Here is a 27,587-nt window from a genome sequence, read left to right as displayed (position 1 = left end):
TACTGTGTTTCTGACACATCTCCATCATTTTGGGGGCACTTCCTTAGTTTCTGCCAGAACCACAAGATGTTCCAGGTTTGTCTTATACTTTCCTTGCCCAACCATGGAACAGCTCTTTATTTAAAGAGCTCTTGTTATCACCAGAAAATGATATTTAGGAACCAAGATATGGGTGCTGACTGTGCTCATTGTTACTTTAGTTCATTAATTGTTTCTAGGCCTTCTTCATGGACAGATCAAAAAAATATGTATATGTATACAAATGTACCTATATACATCTATACCTATTTCAATATCTATCTATCTGTGTGTGCGTGTGTTTTATTCATTAGTTCATGCCTTTGATTCCAATTCAACATGCTGGGGTTCATTTTAGCATCGCCTCCAGTTCATTTGTAACTTATTATTCTGACAGTGAGAGTCCTGGTTGTCATTACCTGAGTATATTTACTTAGTTTTTCAGTCTTGGAACACACAAAAACTAGTTTCAGAATTTCTATCCCACACTCTTGTGAAAAACAAATTTACTAACTAGAGTATATTTATATGCTGTTCTATTTGCCTCAATCTTAAAGTCCCTCACATTTTAATTAATATATATTATTTATTAAATTAATTATATATATTAATATATTAGCACTGCTTATAGCCAATTCTCTGGTGTTTGTCAGTCATCCATCTACTATGGATCTGCTCCATTGAGGTGTGCTTTGTTATTACTGCAGCCCAGTCTTCTTAATTGGGAGAAGAATTTATTTTGGATAATATGAAATAGACCTTTGCTAGAAATAATGAACTAACATGGTTCAAGTTCCAGAAGGAATTGCTCCAGTGGCCCTTCCAAACTCAGCACCTTTCTCTGCCAGCTTCATGTTCATCATGGAAAGTGCTATCCAAAGACCATTTTGCCGAACTGGAAGCAATTGAATAAATACAGATGTAGTGAGAGGGAAGGGATCAAAATGGTCCTAGGCACCTTAGAAAGAAGTTCTTTGTAACGGAGAAGTTCTTCCCTACTAGGTATGCAAGGGAGGGAGGGAAGGAGTAGGAATTGCTTCATTTCCTTGTGCATGATCAACTTATTATAAGTATGTCCTCATTTAACTTTGGATTATTAGAAATTACACCTTTGGTCTGGCAGAACTTGATATTTCTGTATCCCATTTCTTTTGAAATCTTTTGTTTCTTTGTATTTAAGAGAATCTGAAGACATTTGAGGACCATTTCTCCTAAAAACTAGCTTTGGTCATAATATTCATGGAGCCATTTTGTTTTTAGAGAGCTACCATCTTCCTCTGATGCTAGAAAGTTCCAGTTTGGTTTCTAATTTGTACTCTTCTGAATAGTCTAGAATATATACAACCCTACTGTTTCAATTTCTTTTTGGAGGAGGAAGATTATTTTGTTACTGCATTTTAGGGAATTTTAGAGCTACACCATTTAACATGGAAGTGGGGCTGGCTTATGTTATTGGAGTCACCTACCAGTTATTACTGGTGTTGTTAAATTTAAGGTACTAATTGAATATCTAAGAATAAGGGCTTTTAACACTCCCATAAGCATTTAATACTGAAAACTTTGTGTCATTTGTTTTATGGGTGCTTTCCATGAAATTAGAATATATTTCTACTCAGTTTCATAACTTCAATATCCCGATATTATACATAGATGTGTTTAAGTGAAATAGACATTAGCCTGCCTTTCAATTTAACCTTCTCTTTTAAGACAAAAACAGAACCGAATGCAGATGACGTTATTAATTTAGCTTAAGAGATGGTGACTATATGAAGTAGGACTTAAACAAACATCAATGCAAATTTGATGAACTTTAGTAATTCCTTTTAATGACTTTTATTCTAACCTGAAATTTGTTTCTCAACTTGAGAAGAGTAAATTTTTCTAATGTGTTACTTTAATATGTCCTTGGAACATTTTATTATGAAAATTTTCAAGCATTCAGAAACCCTGCAAGAATTTTACAGTGAACACGTGTGTACCCAATACCAAGATGCAACCATTAACATTTTACTGTACCTTATCTCACGTCTATTGATCTATCTATTCATCGATATTTTTAAAAAATTATTTATTTTATTTATTTATTTTTGTCTGCGTTGGGTCTTCTTTGCTGCACGTGGGCTTTCTCTAGTTGTGGTGAGTGGGGGCTCCTCTTCATTGCGAAGCACAGGCTTCTCATTGCAGTGGCTTCTCCTGTCGTGGAGCACAAGCTCTAGGGTGCACGGGCTTCAGTAGTTGTGGCATGTGGGCTCAGTAGTTGTGGCTCACGGGCTCTAGAGCGCAGGCTCAGTAGTTGTGGTGCACAGGCTTAGCTGCTCCGCGGCATGTGGGATCTTCCCAGGGCTCGAACCCATGTCCCCTGCATTGGCAAGAGGATTCTTAACCACTGCGCCACCAGGGAAGTCCCTCATCGATATTTTTTTAATGAATTCTTAACTTGAAGTCAGACTCAATATTGAATGATCCTTGGCTTTCAGGTAAACTTGAGGTCAGTATCCCTTGAATCACATTTGCCCTCAGCTTCCAACCTGAGCCAGGTGGCTGCCCCAGCCTTGCTCATTCCGCATCACAGCGCAGCAGCACTGGACCTGGGACAGCCACGAACAGAGAGAAGTCTTCACCATGGGAGCCAGAGGTGACCAGGTCCTGCGGTGGAACCGGCGTGGGGCAGTGGCCAGCAATATTGCTGGTGCTTATTCAAGCAGCACCTCAGAAGCTGCCCAGATGCCCGACAGCTGCGACTCCACCACAGCTCACCCCCATACACCCCAAGAGTCTTCGAGGGCCACGCCAGCTCTGTGTTGTGGCTCTGCAACAGGGTGGGGGTGGTGGAGGCAGGGGGGAAAGGGACTTGCACCCAAGGCTGCATCTGAGCAGAGCCACAGACGCCGGCACAGACAGCATATTGGAGGAAGCTTGGACCTCTGTCTGCAGTTGACATGAGCCAAGAGCCCACATGGACCCCACTGCTTCGGCACACTCCCCTCTGGGGCAAGGGTCCCAGTGCGGGGAGAAGGGAAAACACACACTTAAAGGGAACAGAGCCAGCGTGAGCCTGGCCCTCAGGGCTTCTGCTTCAGCAACTTGGGATCAGACGCCACTCCCAATATGGTGGTGATGGCCACCGAGCAGAGGGGAAGCCCCGGATCACACCTGGCTCCAGTTCTAGCCCCTCCATCTCCAGCCCCACCTCCTACCAGAGTGAGAGCTGCCAGCCCACCCTGAGGAAGGACATGACTTATGCTCACAACAGATCCAGCTCTCCCCGCAAAGGCTCTGGGCACATGCGGTCTGTGTAGGGACATCTCCACATAAGGACAATCCTTCAAGACTGCAACAGGTAACTGTTTCACCTAAAGTCATAGAGACAGAGAAAGTTAAGCAAAATGAGAAGGCAGAGGAACTGCTCTCAATTGAAAGAGCAAGAGAAAACCCTTAAAAAAAATAAATAATGAAAATAAATAAATAATGAAACAGAAAAAAACAATTACCTGATACAGAAGTCAAGGCATTGGTAATAAAATGTTAAGTGAATTAGGGAAAAGAATAGATGTACAGAGTGAAAATTTTAACAAGGAGGTAGAAGATATGAAAAAGACCTAATCAGAATGGAAGAATTCAAGAGCGGGGCACAAGAACATGACGGCCTAGCGACCTTCTCGGAAGTTCCACTCCAGGCGGCAGTGTCAGTGGACTGTTCCTCCAGGTTGTCCTGTCACTGCTGTCACCAGAAAGATGATCAGAAATCCTTCTCGGGTGACCTGGAAAACAAGAAAATGAGGGAAATTTACAGGGTGTGTTTGATCATGGCAAGCTGAAAAGGCACACTCTTTTTGACATTTCAATGGAGAGAATTCGCATTGACCTCACAGTGGTAATTATTTCTCTCCTAAGAAGTTGGACGCATCGATGCTCTCAGATTACACTGCTGCAAATGTCAGGCTGAAGCCTGTAATTCTTTCCTCAGTCCGTTTTCCTGGTACCTGGATGAGACTGATCAGCCTTTTTAATTCCTGGGATTTCCCTTCGGTTTCCTTTAAAAATAGAAATATCACAGGCTACACATGACTCACTTTCCAGTTGTCCTTTTGAGAGGCTCTGACGCCTAGATCTGAGATTGCTGTTTGGGTTGTTAAGAGTCAGTAGAAACTAACTTCTAGTATGAGTGGCCTGAGCACACAGTCGGGGAACTTGTTTCCTGGGTACAAATATGCCGGTGAGAGGAGATCGGCCTTGAGGTTTGTGTTAACCTTCCCCTCGTAACCACACAACAACGTTCTCGCTTCCTGTTTCCTTCCAGGCCACCAGAGAACCTTTCAGCTGCCCAGATCCTGATTACCTTATGATTAGGACCCAAAGCATGTTATCTGGTTTTCTAATCCTTCCAGATAATTTCCTAGATATTGAAACAATTTTGAATTAAAGTGAGAGCATTATTCATTGATATCTTGGTCCGACGATGCCCCATGGCGTCGTTTTCTCCATTAATGGGACAGATCAAGCTTCCAATTCCTAGCAATGGGCCCCTGACTGTGCAAAGTGACTTAAGGATGTTAAGACTGTCCCTGTTCCAAGAAGTATCTCCTCTGTTCACCTAAGACTCTTCCCCAGAGGTGTGTTTCTTTGAGTTAACAGAGGCCTTTATTCACTATCATGTAATAACCTATAATGGAAAAGAATCTGAAAAAGAATAGATATACATATGTGTGTGTACATATATATATATAAAGCTGAATCACTTTGCTATGCACCTGAAACATTGTAAATCAACTATACTTCGATTTTTTTAAATGCACATTTAATAAGAAGGCTAGGTCCGTCACCTGCAGTGGTTAACAGCTTTTCAGGTGTTAGTTGAATGTCCTCTGAAGACCAGCTCGCCATGCTGGGGCTGGGCCGTGTGGGTGGGAGAGCCCCTGCCAGGGTCAGGCAGACAAACCTGAACACTGAAAGGAAAAGGGATTTGGCATCGGTGCCATCAAGGGTCTGTCACCTGAAATGTCACATGCTACAGGTGTACAAATCTAATATCTGAAGCCCATAGGGAAAACAAGTATGTCTTTATCAAAGTCCACAGCAGGGTGCATTGTATGACACACACGGCACATCTGGAAGCATCTCAGATTCTTTTCTCCAAGCCCCCTTCCTCATGGTGCCCTTAGGATGAGCCCAGCTCACTAGGGGATAAGAGAACACGTGACTTCACCTTTCTCATCTTTTCCCCGCACTGAATATTATGCTAATTAGCTAACTGACTACTCTCATTAAGCACACTGTGTACCAGCCCCTATACCAAATCCAAGGGGAAGAGTTTCTATCTTCTTCTTTAAATCAACCTGAGGGCACGAAGCAAACTTAAATTGATTCATCTCATTCGTGTTTATCACATCATGTCACATGAAAATTCTGGCAAAATGTGAAAATAATGGGTCTATGATCTTGGTGCATCTGAATGTGGTTGACTTGGGAAAAATAGCTCAAAGTAACTTATGCTTAAAAAGTAGGATAGCGTGTCTGCTCATTAAATGTGCATTCTTTCCATTTGAAATATATAAAGCATGAATTATTGCCCTCAAAAGAAAATAAGTGAGAGATCATTTCGTTCCTGCTGACTCAGGGCTGGTTTTAGAAAGGGGGTCAGGACAATAATCTCAGAAAGGGTGGGCTCCTTTGATGTGACTCTGAGGGGGTGGGGTGGTGACACTGCCCCATACAGAGATGGGTGTCTCATCCTATCAGGGTGGGGGCCCAGGTCCCCTCTCAGGCACATCTCCTGTCCCTAAGGGCTGTTGGTGTGGCAGCTCCCTTGAGAAGTTTGTTGAGAGATGCTGGTTGGTTCAGTAATTGAACCTAAGTGACATCTGCTTGGAGCATCTTTCTCCACCCTCTGTTCACTCTCTCTGTAAACCAGGCTTCTACGTACATGTAGCAACAGTTGTCTCTCAGCATCTAATCCAGGGCTTCGTATAGAGAACTTTTCTCTCCTTGGCACTGACTAGCTGGCGGAACAACGAAGCACGGCCACAGACAATTGTGTTTCTCTTTCCCGCCCTGTGTCATGGTCCTTATGTAGGAGACAAACTATTGAAAGTGTAGGCAAATAATTTCTTACACAATTGACTTGTATTTTAAGTACAAGTGAGGAACTCACATTTTAAAGGAGGATCATGGGGGAAGCCCTTGGAATTCAGATTTGCTTTTCTCTGGTTTTATGATAAGAAGTTTAATATATTTAATTCAGTGACTTCGGGGTATAACTGACAGACAGCTCTTTCTTCTTACATATTATGCAAATATAATATTAATTACAAGTCGAGACTTGGGATGTGTGGGGGTATGAGATAGGAAGCAGATTAACACAACTCCCAAATTTGCCCCTGGAGCCTGGCCGGGAGAAAGACCAGCACCTTAGCTTGGTGATTCCCAAGTTCCCTAACACAGCGATACAAATACTGCCCGAGTGAGGTCCAGTTCTTCCACGAACTAGGTGATGAGCAAAACGGGAGGCATCTTGAGTGGTAGAGAAGCTTATGCTTAACGCTTCTTTGGAGGGACCTGCACACGTGGGCAGTGGAGTTGGTGGGAACCGCTCCGGTTTGTGTCACAGGTGTTGGTGGCACTGGCCCTGAGAAGTTGGACGTGACTGCATTGATATTCCCAATCCATATCAGGAATGCAAATTCTATTCCTTCTGGGGTGTTTTAAAGATCACACTTCTAAATCAAAAAGCCATCTGCACCAGTGCCTTTGGAATAATTGGGTTGGTTTAGAATCCATTTATGAACATTGAAGCCATGACGCGGCCATCATGGCCAATGTTATGATATGATGTTCACGGAGAATCGTCCCTCGGCTGGGACTCAGCCCAGCTCCCTGGGTGTCACCAGCTCTAAAATACATGGAGATGTGGGCTTCTGACTGCTTCAGATCATAAATATGCTAATTGTGAACATCAAGTGACCACAGAACACATATCTAAAAAAGATATACGGGCATATAAAAATAAAACTAATGGCACCATCAATACTAGCAGAATGTGTTAAAATTGAGGTTAGCACACGGTGTCCAAGGCGGCTGAGGGAACAGAGACTCTGAAGAGCCTGATTTGTGATTCTGAGCCTGAGTGGCAAGGGTGCACTTTGGGAAAATGCAGACGCAGACGTTGGCACCACCGGGAGGGTGTCCCTGCCAGCTGGGATGCCGGGTCAGCTGCAGGGTGGTGAAAGCAGCGGCTTTGGGGATGCTGCGTGGGGTGACGCCAGGGGAAGATGAGGTTAGCTCAGCTCCTGGTGGCCCAGGGGGAGGATTCCTTCTTGGCAAGCCTTGGGGAGCTGCTGGGCAGAGCCAAGCCTGGACTTTGGATGTCCCAGCGAGCTCCTCTGAAGGGGCCGGGCCCTCAGAGGAGGCAGCTCTGAGCGGTTGGCTATGCCCGATTTCTCCTCCATATGCACTGCTTTGGGGAGTGGAGACACGTTTTCCCTGTGATCTTTTATTATATTTTCATTTTCCATTACAAAATAAAATATCTTTTAAAGAAGGGCCTCTGAACAGAGGAACGACCACTGAACAGAGATGTCGAAAGCCACAAAGGTTCCTGATTGTAATCAGTGGACAGAACATAGGTTAAAACATAGATCTACAGTGTTACAGTCATTTGTTTGTGCAATGTTTTTATATAGAATGATTTCCCTGAAAATTGGTGTATGAAACAGAAATTAAAGAGACGAAACCCAAAAGATCTCAAGCCCTTAAAGGGAAATCGGGCGTCCAGAAAACCTGCTCTGCCCACATGCACAAAGCACCAGGTCAGCACGTGCATCTGCAGCATGGCTGGTTAGCTGTCTCGGACACAGAAAGGCACATCGTTGGGGTGACTCGGGGCGGACGTGGGATGCTTACAGAACTGGGTGGAGATGGCCTTCTCCAGTTGCTTTTGTCCCACTGGCCCTGGCGGAACTTGAGCCACAAGGCCATCAGGGACCTGCATTGCTAGCAAGGTCCCACCCCTGTCGCACCGGGCAACGCTTTCACAGGTTCCTGATTTGTTTCTCAGCATTTGAGTCTGCGATGTCTGTTCCTCCTTCCTCTCACTTCACGGCAGCTTCCCAGCTGCTAGAGGCTCCCTCTCCATCTCACTCTTTGGTCTCCCTCCTAACTTGCTGTGACCTGATGTGGCTTCAGATCCTGCTACTGACGGCTTTATTCTCATGTCACTTTCATGTCCAACCTCCCAAGGGGGGTGGTTCTGACTGGCCTGGTCCATCTTCCCAGTCCAGACACCCTCACAGGTGGCTGATCAGCCTTGCTCACCCACGGACTCATTCCTTGGTTCCACAGGGGTGGTGCCTGCAGTGGTGTCCACAGAGAGGGCAGGCGCATTCGCTGGAGGGGCCAGCACGACAGGACAAGAGAGGGCTCAGTGAGCAGGGAGAGTGAGCCTGCTGGGGTCTCCACAGGAAGCTGCCCCAAGGAGGTGAGTTTTGAAGACAGAAAAGATCAAGGGTCTGTTCCAACTGTACTTCAATTAAAAAAAAAAAGAAGATGAAAAAACAAAACAAAAACAACAAAAAATATCAAGGAGTCCACAGAACGCATTTCCGGGTGAGATGAGAAGGGGTGGGTTATGCAAGGGCAACTTGAGATGAATTTGACCAGAGGACATTGGCATTTGGAAAGGCTTTCTCACCTGATCAAGTACGAGGTTTCATTGCTTGTGCTCAATTTCAGAAATGACGCACCCAGGCCCAGCTGGTAGGTTGCATCTGAACCAGGGTGCCAAGCTGAGGGGCAGGTGCCCAGAGCGGCTGTCTCCTCTGCTTTGGGGAAAGTGCCGTATGGATTTGCTGCACGCAGCTCCATAAACCAAATTGACCATATCCCATCGTCCCGTCTTACCAAGGAAACCAACCTTTGCATGTAACTCCTGAACTTTCCAGAATTTCTCCCCACCGCCACATGCCAAGTAACTAAAATCCACTTGAAGGCAAGCTCCCTTCTGTGCTTGTTTATCCCCTCTGAGCAAGGAACCAAAAAAACAAGAACAAAAACAAAAAACCACAAGTTGACAAAAGCATGGAGAAGTCAAATATTTTAATGGTATCCATGTTTTTTAAATCATTGAGAGTCAGACCCTCTCCTTCCACAGTCTGCAAAATATTTTGGAATGACCTCAAATTTCACGGAAGGAAAGCCCTTATAGCTTCCTCATGAGGGCGTGAATTCTTTAAGGGTGGGTGCTCTGTCTTTCTTCCTCTGGGATCCCCAGAGCTTATTCTAAGCTCCACCCTGCACACGGCAGAAACGTGATGAACACGGAAGGGTTCTCCTACAGAACACGCAGGGTTTCTCTGCATGATGGTGTAGTGTACTGATACCCTTCCAGGGTAAGAGCACTGCTCATCCTGATCGTGGGACCTGGGATATGGCTGAAGTTTGGGACCCAAGGTTGTCTCGTCTTTGCGAGAGTGAAGCCCACTGCAGATTTGGGAACCAGTATTTATACTGCAAATTGCAGCTACTGTTTCTGGAGCTGGTGATAAAAGCAGAACATCTGACCCTAGAATCAGGACTCCTGGGCTCACCCCAAGCAAGAAAGAATGGGGCTCAGATGGTCAGAGAACACAAGTCTTCTGGTTCTTTTGAGAAAGACATTATCAGTTATCATGTTTATCACTGCTATTATTTGTATGTATCAATATGCTATTGGCTGAGTGTAAGAAAATCTGGCCATATTTACCAGTTTTATATAAGGAAGTATCAAAGTCAAAAGCAAGTAGTGGGCGGTGGTGCCCACAGACCTGCCTCGTGGAGCCTGCAGAGGACATTCCAGGGTGTCTGCTTCTCTGGGTTCCATGTTTTCCTCTGAGCCTGAGGAAGACTGCTCCGACCTCAGGGCCTGGAAAGGCATTTTTGGACTTACTGCCTCACCCCAGACTTTCTTGGTGAGACATTCTTTGATCCCCAAGGCAGATGGAGCTGCTCTTTCTCCACATGTGTCTAGAACCCTGTTCACTGCATAGAGTAGTTCCCTAGGGCTGCTCTAGCAAAGCACCACAGACTGGTGGGCTTAGACAACAGGACTTATTAGCCATGGAGGCTGAGAGGCTGGAGACCAAGGTGTCTGCTGGGCTGGTTCTTAGGCTGTGAGGGAAGGAACCACTCCAGGCCTCTCCCCTGGGCCGTCTTCTCCCTGTCTTTTCACACTGTCTTCCTCTCTGTGTGTCTCCGTGTCCAAATTTCCCTTTTCTAAGGACACCAATTACATTGGGCTAGAGCCCACCCTAATAACCTCTTTTCAACTTGATTTCCTCTGTAAAGACCCTATCTCCAATTAAGGTCACATTCCAGTGCTGGAGGTTAGGACTTCAAATGAACTTGGAAGGAACACAATTCAGTAACTCTCCACTCTGAACACCTTATATTTTATATACCGTTCTTTGCTCCTCTCCCCTCAGTAGACCATGAACTCAAAGGCAGAGCCTGGGATCTGGTCTCTGTGTCTTCAGCACTGTGGTTGGAATCTTTAAAGCACTCAGAAAATATGTTTAAGTGAATGAATCAATAAAAAGTAGGTGCTCTGATGACTGTTGTTGAATGAATGAGCTGTTAGCATATTTATGCTAAGGTGCAAATGACTGATATGAAACCCTTTCTGAAAGCGGGTTTTGTTTGGGTGAGGAGCTGGTGTTCAGGGGAGAGCAAGGCCTGTGGGCTTCTGACAAAGGGGGAAAGGAAGCAATTGATAGCAGCAAAGACCAGGACAGAAAGGGGGTCTCAGGACAAGAAATGCTGATTTTCTATTTTTCCTGGGGCCCACCCTGCATTTGGGACTTTTAAGAATTTAAAATCTTAATCTTATTACAAAAAATAGAATAAAATAAAATAAAATCTGACCTTGTATTTTAGGTAGGAAGTAATTTGGTAACCAGGTTAGACTCCCTTGGTCAAGGCAAGGTTAGAAGCACCGTTTTCTTTTTTCCTGATTCATTCATTCAGTCATGTTCTCTAAACACTAGGCTATTAATGGCCCAGCAAAGATTTTGGGATGACACCCACTGTCCCTATTACCTTTTCAGCTGGCTTGTCAAAATTTCATCTTTTTTCTATCTAATAGTCATAAAGGACTATTGCATCCATGAGTGGATGAGGCTGCACAGAAAAGAGGAAAAGACATTTTAAGGGAAATTCTTAACTCGAAAGTTAAAAGACTTCAGAGCAAGCACACATATGATAATGACATGCAAATTACACACAAATCATATGCAAATCTATCTCTCATCTATCCAACTCTCTTTCTGCTTTGATGTGGCCCTTGGGAAGCATCCTCCTGGAGATCATTAATCTAAAGGGTTGATTTAACAGCTTTCTCATTCTTTAACCTTTTGTTATCTAATTGCCTTCATTAGCTGGGATAATGCATAAACACATCCTAGAATTTCATGAATAAGAGGCCATAATTTCCACAATGGGATTTTTATTTGGTGAGTAGAAAAAAAAATATATATGTATATATATATAAAATATATACACCCCTCCCACATACACACATACACATACACACGCACAAAAGCTCCATTTTGAAAGATGTTATAGAAATTAGAATGCAAATAGAAGATGTATTCATAATAGTTATCCCTTTCAAATTAAGTAGATGGATGGAAATGCCATCTTTATGCCATCCTTAAGAATTGTCCTTTGAAATTTATTACTCTATGTCTTGGTAAAGCAAAGCAATCACATTTAGGTACCAAATATGTCTGATGAAAGCTGTCCCGATAGAGAGTGAAATCATACTAACTCTCTTATGTGAGTTGCTGGATGTCAGGCAAGTTGTCCATAAATATTCCCTAAGTATTTCTCAATGGTGGCCAAGACCAGGAATATGAAAATATGGAAAAGTACTCAGTGGCAGATTTTCTTCATCACTCCCTGGTCATGGTCTGGCCGCATGATGTAGACAGCAAAGGGTAGCAGAGTGGTGGACTCTGCTTAGAAACTTGATATCCTCAAAGGTCTTATTAACGTTGAATTGCATCTAAAGGAGATGAAGGGGAAAGTTTTATGATGAAGCAACACTCACATTTGTGGGCGTATCTGCAAATACTGTACTTTCCTTTGCGCGTTATTTATCAACGTATTTTCTCACGTACAGATTTACCTAAAAGCTCAACATCTTATCTCATGAGAAGAAAAGAGAATATCCCCAAAGCAGTAGTGCCCTTTCAAAGTGGAGCTGCCATCCCAGGCACTAGGCTGATCTGTAGACAGACAGAGGTAACCGGGCATAAACAAACAAATCCCAAACTTACTTATTTTGCTTAGGCTCATACAATGCATATTCAAACCCAAGACAATTTAGCTCCAGAGTCTAAGCTTTTAATCACTAGGTTAGGCTGCCTTGTTTTTTAGTAGGCTCACATGATTCTCTAAAAACTTCTGTAATTTGCTAGTCAAATGTAAGAGTGACTCCAAGGATTAGGTACTGGAGGAGGTCCAAAGCAAATTAGTTACCTTCCGAATTGGGAGGAAAACATACATCCAAAAGTGCATTAAGAAATAGAAAAAAATTTTTGCTTATAATCTCAGGGTAGGAAGTGATGGACTAATCTGGTTATCATCTGAGCTGTAGGGGAGTTGAGTTCTGTTCTGCTGGAGATATGAGTGTGCATTACAGATGAAGTGCAGGCCAATTATTCCCAGGGACCAGACTGCAGATTTCAGCTGAAGCAGAACGGAAAATGCCTGAGGTTTTGAAAACTGTAGCCAGGGAAGAAGATAAGGTGGAAGGCAGCCAGACAAAAATCAAAGAGGTCCACAACAGCCTCTCCCGCGAAGCAACCTGTGATCTGCGATGCTGCTGAAAGCACAGGATCCGGAAGGGAAACGAGACAGTTGTCAGTGGGTGGGTCTGCAGCTAGTTTTCAAAATGGGTACGTGCTCCTTCTCGGAGAAGAGCTTTCGGGGCACTCATGAAAACCCTTTTTGTCAAGCCCAACTTGATTACCTACAGTGCCCTGGGTGGGGGGAGATGGGGCTTCTTCTAACTCAGAGGGGGGCTTCAAAACCCCTTAATCTGTCATTCGGCACCTTCTCCAGCCTGCCTTCCTCTTTTTCCTCCGCCTGCCTTTCAGTTCTACCTCATGCTCAAATACGTACATAATTTTTATTACGTATTCTCTAGCAGCTAAGTCTTCCTAAGAGGACTCAGTTTTAGCCAGTTGTGAGTCTAGGTAAGCAGGAATTGTCACAGAAAGAGCTGTTAATTTCAAGTATAACAAGTGTGGTCCAGAAAGATGGACTGGAATTGGTTGACAATCTAGAATCTGGCTGAGTGCCCTGGAATACAGAAGATGGGGTGTTTTATGGGGACTTTAGACCAACCTCCTTTCATCAGCAACACACTGATGGTTACTACTGAGTTTGTGGTTAACTAAGATTCTTAGCTGCAAACCCCTGTGTGGTTACAGCTCATATCTATTCAGGGGGTCAGAACTTTTCACTTCCAGGAAGGAATCTGTGGCTGTCCTTAAGGGAAGATGCTGTATCGTTTTTCGTCACCAGAATACGGCACCTGCTACTATCTGATGCTTCAGATGTGTTCAATCAATGTTGAGTGATCAATCAATGAGTTCACTGTATTCTCCAGTTAATTTCTTTCTGTGGTTTGGTGCACCCCTCCACCTTTAACTTTCCTTTAAAAAAACTTTGTACTTTGGAAGAATTTTAGATTTACAGAAAAGTTGCACAGACAATACAGAGTTCCCCTATATCCCTGACCCCGTTCCCTTCATCGTAAACATCTTATGTTGCCCTGGTCTGTTGGTCAAGCTAAGAAACTGACACCAGTGCATTTAGTATTAACTAAACTCTAAGTTTTATTTGGACAGCACCTGTTTTTCCATTAATGTTCTTTCTGTCCCAGGATCCCATCAAGGGGACCCCACTGCATTTAGTTCTCATGTTTCCCCTGTCTCGTCTGACCTGTGACAGTCTTCATCTTTCCTTGATTGTCATGACCTTCACAGTTTGGGGGGTACTGGCCAGGTGTCCTGTAGAATTTCCCAAATCTGTGGTTGCACTATGTTTCTTGCACGATTAGACTGGCGTTTGGGGGTTTAAAATATCCTTTTTAAGACATGCAATTCATTTAGCTTTTTCTGGCTTTGTGTTCTTTGCAGATAATGGTTGAGTCTTTTTTCTATGTCATCATCTAAGTTGCCAATAAAGCTAGGTAAGTGTGGTTAAGGACAAGCATCTCTACCAGCTGAAACCCTATTTTATGAATGAGGTGGGTTTTGATATATTTCCTTACTAGTGTCTGGCTATTGCAGTTTTCCTTTTAATGGTCCATCCTGAAGTTGTTTTGTTTTGTTTTTTACTGGGATAGGTATCAAATTTACCTTCTTGGACATTCTCCTGTCTTTGCAGACGTGTAATGCGGTTGTGCCCATGAGATCGTATGTACACAACGTTGGGTTGGCGCACATGCGTTAACACATGTTAAGTCACATATCTGAGTTACTGAATCAGTACATGGTGAAAACTCTGTTGATAGAGTTTGTCAGGATTTCAGCCAGGCATGTAACAAGGTGTCTCACATGCTATGGACAAAACAGAGGGACACAGACCATCAGAGCAGAATGAGGCGACTTTGCTTCTGGTGGAGTGACCATCCCCAAGTGTTGGTTAATGAGCTGGGATGACCCGGGGGATTCTCTAGGAGGGCTTTGCAGGGGGTTCCATTCTGAACTACACTAGTAGCCACAACTTGTAAAAATGCAAAAGGTGGGTAAGAAAAGGAGTGCATGACCCAAATCTGGCAGATTTTCCAGATTTACCTATCTAACTCCTTAGGTGAAAGTCATAACACATCAAAATGATCTTGACTACAGAAGTTTTCTAGGCCAAACTAACTAGAAAGAATAATGTAAACTTACATACCAATATCCAATTTTTCATGAGTGTTTTAGTTTTCTGTGGCTCCCATAACAAAATAACGCAAGCTCAGTGGCTTAAAGGGCAGAAATGTATTGTCCCCCAGTTCTCAAAGACAGAGAGCTGAGATCAGCCGGGCTAGTTCCGCCAGAGAGCCCCGAGGGATAATCTGTCCCATGCTCTCTCCCAGCTCCTGGTGGTTTGCTGGCGGGCTTTGGTATTTGTTGGTGTGTAGAAGCATCACCCTATCTCTGCTTCCATCTTCCCTGTGTGGTGTCTGTGTCCAAGTTTCCCTTTTTATAAGGATACAGTCACATTGGATTAGATACCCATTCTACTCCATCATGATGTCATCTTAACTACCTACATCTGTTATAAGCAAATAAGGTCACATTCTGAGGTCCTGGGGGTTAGGATTTCAATATATGACTTTTGAGGGTACACAATTCAACCCATAACAAAAATTAGTGGTTTATAGCAAAACTTGGTGGCTTAAATCACACAAGATTTATTGTGCTCACAAATCGCGTAGGTCTGGAGGTCACACAGAGCCCAGTGGGAATGGTTTGTCTCTGTTCCATGATGTCCAGGGTCTCATCTGGGAAGACTCCTGGTGACGCCCTGGCTGGAAATCATCTAAAGGCTTGAAGGCTCACACGTCTGGTGCCTGGGCTGGGATGCCTCAAAGACTAGGACTGCAGACCTAAGCACCTCCCTGAGACCTCCTATGCGGTTGGGCTCCCACCCAACATGGCTGCCTCCAGGTCATCAAACTCCCACCTGCCAGATCCAGGCTCCCCAGGTGAGAGCTCCAGTGAGTATCACAGAAGGTGTGTTGCCTTTCATGGTCCAGCACTGGAAGTTACAGAGCATTACTTCCTCACACTCCTGGCATAAAACCATTGCAGGCTACCAGATTCACGGGAAGAGGAATTCAATTATACTTGTTGATGGGGGAGTGGCAGAGTCATATTGTGGAAAGACAGATGGAACAGGAGTTATTGAGGGGGCATTTGGGGGAAGTACAGTCGACCACGAACAGTCCTCCTCCCCACAGAGTTAGGGCTGGTTGGTTGTGAGGTAATCTTATATGGCCTGCCTTTTGGGATTTCTTTCTTTCTTTTTCTTTCTTTCTTTCTTTTTCCCTTCCTCCCTTCCTCCCTCCCTCCCTCCCTTCCTTCCTTCCTTCCTTCCTTCCTTCCTTCCTTCCTTCCTTCCTTCCTTTCTGTTTTTCTCTCTCTCTTTGTCTCTTTCTTTCTTTCTCTCTGTTTTTCCTTTTTATCTGAATTCCTTTGGTGTATTCCCCATTCTTTCTTGATTCAATTTTTCCATAGGGAAAAAAAAATCTATTTAAAAATTCATCCTATGACATACAAGAATACTAATTCAAAGTTTCTGTTCTGTAGGACCCAGAATAAATCATACCAGACCCTGGTGAGACTTACAAAAAAGGTTTCAAAAGTAAGAGAAAGCCAAAGCAAAAGGAAAGTCCTGGCGTACATGCAACAATTCAGTGTCTGTGCTCAAAGCAAACCACTGCAAATAGCTTTTTGTTTCAAAGAAGATTGCACAAATCCTCATGTAAAAATCAGTACATAGTGTTTTCATCTCAGGGAGAGAAGATACAGGGCATATCATCTGTTAGAGTAGAAACTGAAGACAAGCCTTTTCTGTCTTGAGATTGTGAGGCTAGCATTAAGCAACAATAATTCAAATTCTTCCCAGGCCTCAAAGAGCCCTGGCTCACTCTCACCATCTTGACACCACGGGAAATTCCAGGTATGCTTTTCATCATCAACGAAACAGGGTTATAGCTTTTCCAAGCTGTTCATGACAGGCTTTCATCCTCTCATCCCTGCCTTCTCAGTTCATATGTGGTGAGAATGGCTGTTCATATTCTCCTGCTGATTGTCCGTGGTGGCTGCTAGAAACTTGCTTCCAGAAAGTTCACCTTCTTCCAGGACAGTTAGCTCTCTGATGGCTCAGGAATGTCCTCTCCCCACTGACCCGAACCCACCTCATCCTACATGCAGAAGGGTGACCTGGTAATCATTATGGGTTCGGTTGAGAATGGTCTCTCGGATGTGTCCTCCGCAGCCCCATCCTCCGTCAGAACCCAGGCCCCACACAGCCCCAGAGAGGGATGCACACACGTGCCGCTGTGACAGACGCTACTGGCCAGTCCACCGTCACAGCCTCTGTGACATGTAGGGTGTTCCTGTTGCAGTTAGAATCGACGTTTAGATAAAAACACATCCATTGCTTCCTTGGGGCTTGTTTCTCTGTCTTCTTGAATTAAAGGCTAAGTTTACTTCTATTTCTTTAATTCTTAATAATGAAAATACTTTAGGGTGAGATGTTTGCCTCTCAGGGCAGCTACTTAGTGGTCTCAATGTTTTATTATAAAACAATAGTTACCAGATGATCCAGCAATCCCACTCCTGGGCATGTATCCAGAAAACAGGAAAACTCTAATTTGAAAAGATACATGTACCCCAATGCTCATAACAGCTCTATTCACAATAGCCAGGACATGGAGGCAACCTAAGTGTCCATCGACAGATGAATGGATAAAGAAGATGTGGAACATATACGCAATGGAATGCTACTCAGTATTTTAATAATTCTTCTAAGGCTTGTTTCTGTTATTTCCCCCCATTTTTCCCACTACAAGCATCACTCTTGCATGTATCTCTCATTGGGATCACACTGGGGAGTTTCTTCAAGGAGGGCACGTAGATGTGACATAGAGAAACTATTGGAAATGCACATTTCTAACTTCAACAAACGTTGCCCAATTGCCCTCACACTCAGAGGTTGGAGTTTTAAGTGTAATCTTTTATTAATCATATCTGGTTTGCAAATGTTCAGAGTATATGGCTTATGTTGTGGAATCCTACAGAAACAAAAAATATTATTGTATTACCTTTTATTTGAATCTAACAGATCTTCAAGTTTTTATTTTCTTTTTTTTAAATTGAAGTATAGTTGATTTACAATGCTGTGTTAGTTTTAGGTGTACAGCAAAGTGATTCAGTTATATATATATATATATATATATATATATATATATATATATATATATATATTCTTTTTCAGATTGTTTTCCCTTATAGATTATTACAGGACATCGAGTATAGTTCCCTGTGCTATACAGTAGGTTCTTGTTGTTTATCTACTCTATATACAGTAGTGTGTGTACATTAATTCCAACCTCCTAACTTATCCTTCCTCCCAGATCTTATTTTAGGTTTTTGATACCCTATTTTTGATACATAAAGGTTCATAGTTCTTTTTATTTTCCATTTGGATTATCCCCTTTATCAACATTTCATAATGTCAGTCTCATTTAATTTTTTTCTTGTATACCCTAAAATTGTGTTAAATTATACCATTGCTCGGCTTTTTTGTTTGTATTTGCTTAATTTTTGGCCCGTTGTTTTATTTCTCCCATCTTCAATATTACGTGGTATATTATACACTCTCTTGTCTTCTAATGTGTCACTTGGCTTTTAAGAAATCAAAGAGTAATTTGATATTTGGTTCTCTTAAGATAACTTGTTTATGGCCTGCATGCTTGTGGCAATTTTCCTTATGATTGCAATAAAAATTCAATATTTCCAGATGTTTGTTTCCCTTAATTTTTCTTTGTGTGCTTCAATCTGTATTTCCTGTATTTTCATCAATTACGTTTCCACTCTCTACTCTGCATAAAAGCGGTGTCTGTTATTCTTCATTGTGTCACCCTTTTCTTCTGCATTCTGGAAGAGATCTTCAAGCTTGCCGCACATTTCGGATTTATTCCTGCAATATCAATTCCCACTACTTACTCTTCCCCATGCCAATTTACTTGCTTTATTGCACTTCTCGAATTATTTAATTTTTAAATTTTCTCACCCATGTCCCCTTTGTTGCAAGTTTCATGGACTTTTCCTTTGGCTTCCTGGAGACCTTAGTTGAATCCCATTAAGGTTGTTAAACAATCTAGAAAGCATTGTTCTGGGTGTTAAGTCAATTTTCAGAGGTGTTTCCTGACCCTGACAGTTTAGGGGATGACTTCACATCCCTCACCTGTGGGGTTATTCCCACGCTTTCCATGTGCGTGCATATGTGTATATATTCATCCTGAAGAGAGATCAGTCAGACCCAACACTGGCCAAACGGCAGGTGGACCTTGTGCCAGCACCCAGCGTCCCGGTGCCCCGTGTAGTGAGAGATGGGAGTTGATGCAGACAGCCTGGAGCTCTCTATCGATGTCGGCCGAGCTTCCACGTGGTCTGCATAGAGCATCTACTCAGCACCGCAGTTAGTCCTTGGATACCCTGAACCAACAGAATGCACACAGGTCTCTCCAGGCTTGGCCACCAAGGCTCTTTTCCTCCTTCAGAAATACCATCTCATCGGAAATGCTCTGTCCAGAATTTCCTGTGTCTCCCTGACCTCTGTGTTCCTTCATTTTCCTTATTTTTATGCAGACATGTTAAGAGTGTGAAAAATGGTGATTTTGGTGTTGTTTTGGTGTCAAGGGAGCTGTACTGGACAGTCAAGGTCAAAACAACCCCCATTTATAGCAGAGGCTTGACTGTCAGCTTTCCTGGTCCTCGAGTGGGGAGCAGGGAGTTGAGGGGGAGAAATGTCTGCTTATTGCTGCCTGTCTGGCAGTCTGCTCTGTTTGAGGCAGGAAAGAGAACATGTGTAAGATGCTTATTTCAGTGTCTCGGATTAGTGCCCTGTGGATAAACTTTTCTTTCTAAAATATGTGTAATAAGTGTGGTTATGCTTTGCCATCTTTTGCTTTGTCTTGGAGGGCTGTTTCAGAGGCTACTGGCTAGAATTCATGCTCGATAACATGCATCCTAGTAGATTTTCTGGGAATCCCATTTCTCTATTATAAATGATTTTCATTAGCTATACACTTAAACATTGTTGGGTGTCGAATAGTTATCAAACGGCATCAATTCCATTGAACAGTGAACTCATCAGGGAATCACTAACTCGTGGTTGGTCCTCAATTATGTGGGTGGGCTGACTGAATTTAAGGAAGGAAGGAAGGAAGGGGGGGAGAGAAGGAGGGAGAGATGAAGGAAGGAGGTGGGGAGGGGAGCCAGGGAGGAAGGTCTGAGTTCCTGATTCCAAAATCTGCGAGATAATTAGAAACATGCATGAAATGAAATAGAGCATTTTCCACCTGCAGATCAATGGAAGTAAAAGTCCTAATTAAAGGGAAAATGCAACATTCAAATAAGCAAAGTACATTTTGTTTTATGTGCATATAATGCTAATATTTTATAGTTAAAAACCATAGCCAGAATACAAATTCTATCCGGACAGTTTTGTTGATATTTTTGTTATAAATTTAGAAGCATAGGATATACTAGGCTTTTTATAAACGTCACAGCTTTTAAGTCACTGGAAAGCTGGCAAAAATCCATAGTTCTTCCGTATTTCAGTAATAATTCCCAGGCTGTTCCTTTGTGTATTTCCTTCTCTTGCCAAGTGCCTCCACCAAACAATTCATTTATTTCTCATTAACTTCAGCCCTTCTCTGAGTTACTTCATCCATAGCCTTAAAAGAATGCAGTTAGCCTTGCCAAGTATTTTTGCATGTTTCTGTTTTACATATAGTTTATCTACTTGTTTCTGTAGTCTTTGATTCCAGACTTATTAACTGACACAAGAAAGAATGCATTGGAACCTTCACCTACTTACTGTTAATAGATGTTCTTTGAATAGTGTCTCTTTGGAGAGTCGTCCTGTCCTTACAGAATTTTCCTCCGATAGGTCATTGAGAAGTCTTCCTGACATTGAAATTTATTTGCGATTTTCCCTTCAGGAAAATTGTCTCCCCAGGTAAATCATGCCTTTGTGCCAATGAATCAAACAGTCTGGAGCACGGTAATCTGTGATTCAGTTACATTTGATTTTTGTGAAAGCGGCTCAGTTTTACCATAAGCCTGCCATGCCCTCAAATTCCCATGAACATAGAGGATTACCAAAGATGATGTCTCGGTAGGAAATCCTGTGACTTTTCACAAGGTACACGCTGAAAATCAGTATTTTCTGTCTGCAAAATAATAATAATAATAATAATAATAATAATAATTACCTTTAAACTTAACAATGTGTAAATTTTTTGTCAGAATTTCTGCTCACAGAGGAATGTGACCTGATAGTTTCTTATGTCAACCTGAGGATCTGAGTAAGTCATGGCCCCAAGAGTGTTTGGAAGACATAGGTCTAAATACCATCCTAATTAACATTGTTAGACAAAGATTAATCAGTTTGCCACGGATTCACAGGGCACCTGGAACATGATTGTTCATTATAAAGAAAAAAAACCACATTCCACCACACTTAGATGAAATGCTAATTCTGGAGTTTGTAAGACCTGACAAAGCCTAAACAAGCTAATAATATTTTGAGAAAGATTTTAATAACATGTTGATGAATAAGACCAACGGGAAAGCATTTTCAATTATGCATGACACACTCTTCTCCTTTGTACTATAAATAAGAGAGTCAGGGTCAGTCACTCACATTGTTGCAGGCTGGGATTATTTACCGTCTGAGGTCACTAAAGCTTATTCTGGATCACAGGTTAATGACCCAACGTTTTTTTCTAGAAGGAATGAACTGTGTGTGAATGTGTGTGTTAATTATGTCAGTTGCTAATTCAGTTCCTCTGTTCACTACGTCTGGGTCTATTTTGAGCAAATGATATCAATGAAGTTGATAGAACAGGCACACGGCATAGCCCATGATGCCTGCACGTGAGTGGCCACTTGGGGTTTTCTATACCAAGCAAAGAAGTTTGGCTTTAGTAATGAGAAATGCATAATGACAAAAGGTAAGAGAAGGGAACCCAAATATTAGGCACCAATAACCTAGAAAGAGGCAAAGGAAGGGTGCTGTGAGAGAAAAGCCATAGGGGATTACTAAATTCAGAAAAATATGGCGCTATCGTGGAAGGTCACAAAAAGTAAGTCAGCTCTAATTTAATGTTAAGTTCTATTTGAGCCTAAGGATAGATAGTCCCTCTGCCTGGAGATGGAAAAATGTAACAAAGGGGAATTGTCAATGCTGGGATTCCCCTATAAAGCCTTTCCCATTCTTAAGAATTATTAAGGAACATGAAAACTTTCAGAATGGTGTAATGGCTGGTGACATGACATTCTTGTAAACTTCCCTTCTTTCCAAATTATTTGCAAGGCAAAATGTACTTCCTCGGATGGAGCAATCTCCTGAAATGTTGGCATATTGAAATTGAGGTTCACCTTGAACATCAACTTGATTGTCTGAAGTGTCATAAACTTTACTGGCATTATTTCATCATTTAAACCTTCCAGCAACAGACAAGTCCCATTATTTTCTCTATGAAAAGTGCTACCCCTTGAAAAAAGTGCCAGGTCCAGTTTCACTGCTGAGTCCCTTCCAAACTTCAAGGATAGAGTCAGTGCTATTTAAACCATTACAGAGCTTTAAAAAGACTTCTTTTTTATAAGTTCAACAAAACTACAGTATCAAAATGTGATGAAAATACCGCCTGGTACACACACACACACATATACACACACAACTCAGACTAATCTAAGTGCACACATTTATGTGGATACAAAAAATCCCTACTTAAAACAATAGCAAATAGAATTAAGGAGCATGTAAAATATGATTCTCCATGACCAAGTATGATAAGCCAGGGATACAAAGAAAGCTTTCAATTAAAATAGATATAATATATATGTGGGGGGGATAAAGAAGAGTTTATTATTAGGGAAATTCTCTCCAAGACTTGAGCATTTAATTACTCGGCAAGGACCCTGAAGGTGGAGGTAATGTTACAAGTTTAACTCTTGAAATCTTTTTTTTTTTTTTTTTTAATGTATTTTTGTATGCTTAGTGAAAGAAGTCAGTCACAAAAAATTTATTTTTGTGTCCACTTACTTCATATTAATGTATAACACAATGTTTCAATCTCAATATTAAGAAGATAAACAGAGACACCTTACAAAAGAAGATGTACAGATGGCCAACAGGCACATGAAAAGATGCTCAACATTGCTAGTTATCAGGGAAATGCAAATTAAAACCACCATGAGATACCAACACACACACCCATTAGGATGTCTGAAATCCTAGTTTCCTCAACTCTGTTTGCAATCTTTTCCTCCATTTATCCCAGATAACCACCAATCTTGTTTCTGCCACTAGAGAATAGCTTACCTTTGATAGAATTTTGTACAAATGTCCACTACTTAATCCTTCATGTCTGGTTTCTCTTACTCAGCAAAATGATTTTGAGGTTTATCTGCATTGTTGCATACATCCCTAGTTTATTCCTTTTTATTGGTGAGTAGTATCTCATTGTATGGTTATATCAAAACCTGTTCATCTTGCTGATGGGCATTTGGGATGTTTCCTGTTCAGGTGTAATGCAAATAAAATTGCTGTGAACATTTGTGTACAAGTATTTGTGGGGGCATATGTTTTTATTTCTGTTGGGTAAACATCTAGGAATGGAATAGCTGGGTTACATGAGAGATGTATATTTTTACGTCTAAAGAAAGTGTTAAAGAGTTTTCCAAAGTGTTGGATTGAATTGAAGTCAACTGAAATGCTTTCCACGAAACAACACTCAACCTCTCTTGAACTCACCCCATAAGATTTTTATCCCCAATACCCTGTTTAAAAATTTCTTGCAGTCAGATGGATGCTTTACAGTATAAATTGGGTCACATCGCTCCCCTGCTCAGCAACCTGCCATGGCTTTCCATGAATGTGGAACCACATGGACTCTAAACCCTAACTGAGGAACAGGGTCCCACGAGAGCTGGGCCAGGCTGCCCCCTGGACCTCCCATCTCCTCCGTGCCCGAGACCCACCTTGCTCCACCCTGGCTCTGTTTCTGCTTCTGGAATAAGCCAAGCTCGTCCAGCTTCTGGGAATTTGCACCTAGCCCTCTCCTTTCCTGCAATGCTCTTTATTCAAGCATCTCATGAAGCACCGTTTTTGTTCTCTCCAATATCTGATCTCTTCAATAGAAACTTCTCTAAACATCTTATCTCCATGACGACGCAGTCTCACTCTGTCTCTCCTCACTTCTCTTTCCTTCAAGGCACTCTGTCCACATGAAAGGACCCATGTGTAGCTGACTGGTCCATCTCTCACTAGGACATAGACGTGCAGGGCTGGGGACTTCCTCTGTCAGATGGTCTAGGGGATGCTGCCTTTACAAATCACCGGAGAATCAGTGTCGGACACCATGAACTTTTGTGTGGGGCTCACAGTGAGTCCACTGCGGGCCTGGGTGGTTTCAGAGCCACAGGCTGTGCACTTGGAGACCTCACTCAGGCTGAGAGGTGCCCTACCGTCTCCTGGCTACACCATCTAGGACACATGGGCAAGGCACTGCAGGAAATCAAGTGGAGAATTACGCACTAGATCTTAAATACCTCCCCAGAACTGACACCAGCTACTTGTGTCCCTACTCTACTTTCACAACGCCACACAGCCACACCCAACTCTGAGGCTGTGTGGGCCTGAGGAGCAGGGGGAATGAGGGGGAGGGGGCAGCGGATGTGCCCACCACTGCCTTTCTACTCTTTCGACCCAGAGCACCTAGAACTTGGCCACCAGGGCATGGCTTACAGTTGACCCTCGGTAGATGCTTATTCAATAAGATGAAATACGTCCAGATCTTGGTTTTTCTTGCCAGGAAGGCACAGTCCTAAGAAAACCCAAAAGAGCTCTGTGCCATCAGCCCTACCTCCCTTCTTCTGGTACCTTTTATTAGACAAGAGTCTCTTGTACTTCACTTTCTCTCCCATTAGAAATGATGTGTTTGGTAAGGCACTGACACAGATGTGTGAATTAACTTACTATATCATCCTGCCACGAAGAATTGCTATTACACACGGTGGTTCCAGTCTGGGAAGGATATTTTTTTCTAAAGGATATCTTTCTGGTGCTTTCCAACTACAAGACAGCAGTGACCACCTACTTCTAAAAGGATTGTTTTCTCTGATACTTTCTATCTTGTTAGTTCTCATCACTAATTGTGTTACCTACTGATATTGTGCAATTTATCCTCAGCCCAACATGATGGACTAAAGTTAGCAAAAAAGCAACCCTGTCTTTGAGTGTTCCTTCATTTTTGTTGGTATCGAGGTCTTGTCTGTGCATAGAATGATGTACTCAGCGTGTTGGAGCTCTGAGGAATCGTCCATCCTGACTTCGAGAGGAGCAAAGCAGAAGCCTGGGAGGTTGGAGGAGTTACCCAGTTACACAGCTAGTTAAGGGAGGATTAGGCATGAGAACTTGAAGTCCCCACTTCCAGCCAAGAGCCAAACTGTACAAGAAAAAAAAAAAATTTATGTTTACTAAGGAGTTGGTTCTTTAAAAATTCTTGAAGGTGAGAATTAAAACATGGTTCAAAAGGATACATGCACCCCAATGTTTACAATAGCCAAGTGCTGTTTACAATAGCCAAGACAGGGAAGGAACCTAAGTGTCCATCACCAGATGGCTGGATAAAGAAGATGTGGTACTTATATACCATGGAATATTACTCAGCCATTAAAAAGAATGAAATAATGCCATTTGCAGCAACATGGGTGGACCTAGAGATTATCATACTAAGTGAAGTAAGTCAGAGAAAGACAAATATCATATGATATCACTTATATGTGGAGTCTAAAAAAATGATATACACAAACTTATTTACAAAACAGAAACAGACACAGAGACTTAGAAAATGAACTTATGGTTACCAGGGGGGAAGGGTGGTGGGAGGAATAAATCAGGAGCTTGGGATTAACATACATACACTATTATATATAAGATAAATAACCAACAAGGACCTACTGTACAGCACAGGGAACTCACTCAATACTCTGTAATAACCTAAATGGGAAAAGAATTTGAAAAAGTATAGATACATGTATATGTATAACTGAGTCACTTTGCTGTACACCCAAAACTAACACAACATTGTTAACCAACTCTACTCCAATACAAAATAAAAATTAAAAAAAAAAATCTATCTTACTTTGAATATGTCAGTAGGAACGCACTATCTTCTCATCAGAAAGAACTTACTACTTAATTCCCAGTGTGCCCTTAGATCATTATTATTGAGTCTGGATTTATAAAACATAAACAAACAAGCCCTTGAGGTTTCCATGAAATTTCATCCTGTATTTCTGGGAAATGACACGGAAATCCTTCATCATTGAGAGGAACTAAGTGAGATATAAATTCAACTTTTTCTAGTAATTGTGTGTAATCTATAGATGTCAAACCCTCAGAATTGATGTCATATTTACTCTGTAGGAAAATTAAATTTTTACTAGCTCTTCTTGAGCAGAAATCCTGGAGCCTATGTATTTTGGAACAATTAGAGAAAGAACTGAAAAATGAGAGGGGAAATCTTTTTTTTTCCCCCCCAAAGACCATTAAAATCTCGATGGTGCTGTCTGCTTAAGCAACACATTCCAGACGAAGGGAACGGGGTGTAAAGGTTAAGGGCACAGACTCTGGAACCAGACTGTACATGCCAATCCCACTGCCTCTTACTAGCTGTGAGGCCTTTACCAGCAGTGCTGTGTCTGTGTAAACTAGGGATGCTAAAAATAATAGTACCTGCCTTATAGGATTGTTGGGAGGTTAGATGAAATGCGACAGAAGCATGAGTTATTTTGACTTGCTCTGTGTTGATCTGCGTCACTCACCTCTTTTTTTAATATATATATATATTTTTTATTGAAGTATAGTTGATTTACATTTCAGGGGTACAGCAAAGTGATCCAGTTACATGTACATAAACATATCTATTCTTTTTCAAATTCTTTTCCATTGTAGTTCATTATAAGATATTGAATATAGTTCCCCGTGTATACAGTAGGTCCTGTTGGTTATTTTAATATAATACTGTGTATCTCTTAATCCTAAACTCCTAATTTATCCCTCCTGCCCAGCTGACACCAGCAGTGGCGCTGTTGTCATATCCTCGTTCTCCGATGGAACAGAAGGGCCATCCTCCCAATAAATACTGTCAGGCATCCACAGCCACCGTTGCACGGAGGGAGCTCAGATTTGAAGGTAATGCACATAATTACCTGGCTAATATTAACTAATTACAGAGGTCGTGGGGGTCACCCCAAGCCTAAATTAGCAAAATTCAGGTGGTGTCTCTTGTGGTTCCTTGAACTTCCTGGCCACCCATAGGGTCACACAGGACAAAGGCTTTGGAGGCATCTTCGACTCCTCCCCCTCCCAACCCGACATCCAATAGTCCAGTTGATATGATACACGTGCACCTGCCCAGGTGCTCTGGCTCTCGGAGAGCTCAGGGAAGGCCTTGTCCCTGCTGGGTTCGCCAAGGCCTGGAGTTTGGAAAAGATCCCCAGGTGGTTCCGACATACTCTGGTTTAGGAGCTGCTGGTATTACTAGGTAGCTATTGTTGATGTAACGTAATCATCATGATGACATGCATTATGATATATAATAATATATTTTAATGTATCATAAAATGCATTTAATATACATGATATAATTTAGCCATGTCTAGAGAGCTAGGAAGAGTTTAACACAGATTTTTCTTGGGAATATAAATTTATGAAGGTAATTATGTGATTTT

Source organism: Balaenoptera ricei, chromosome 18 (assembly GCF_028023285.1).
Source record: "Balaenoptera ricei isolate mBalRic1 chromosome 18, mBalRic1.hap2, whole genome shotgun sequence".
NCBI classification, from domain to species: Eukaryota; Metazoa; Chordata; class Mammalia; order Artiodactyla; family Balaenopteridae; genus Balaenoptera; species Balaenoptera ricei.
Note: the sequence above shows the minus strand (reverse complement) of the source record.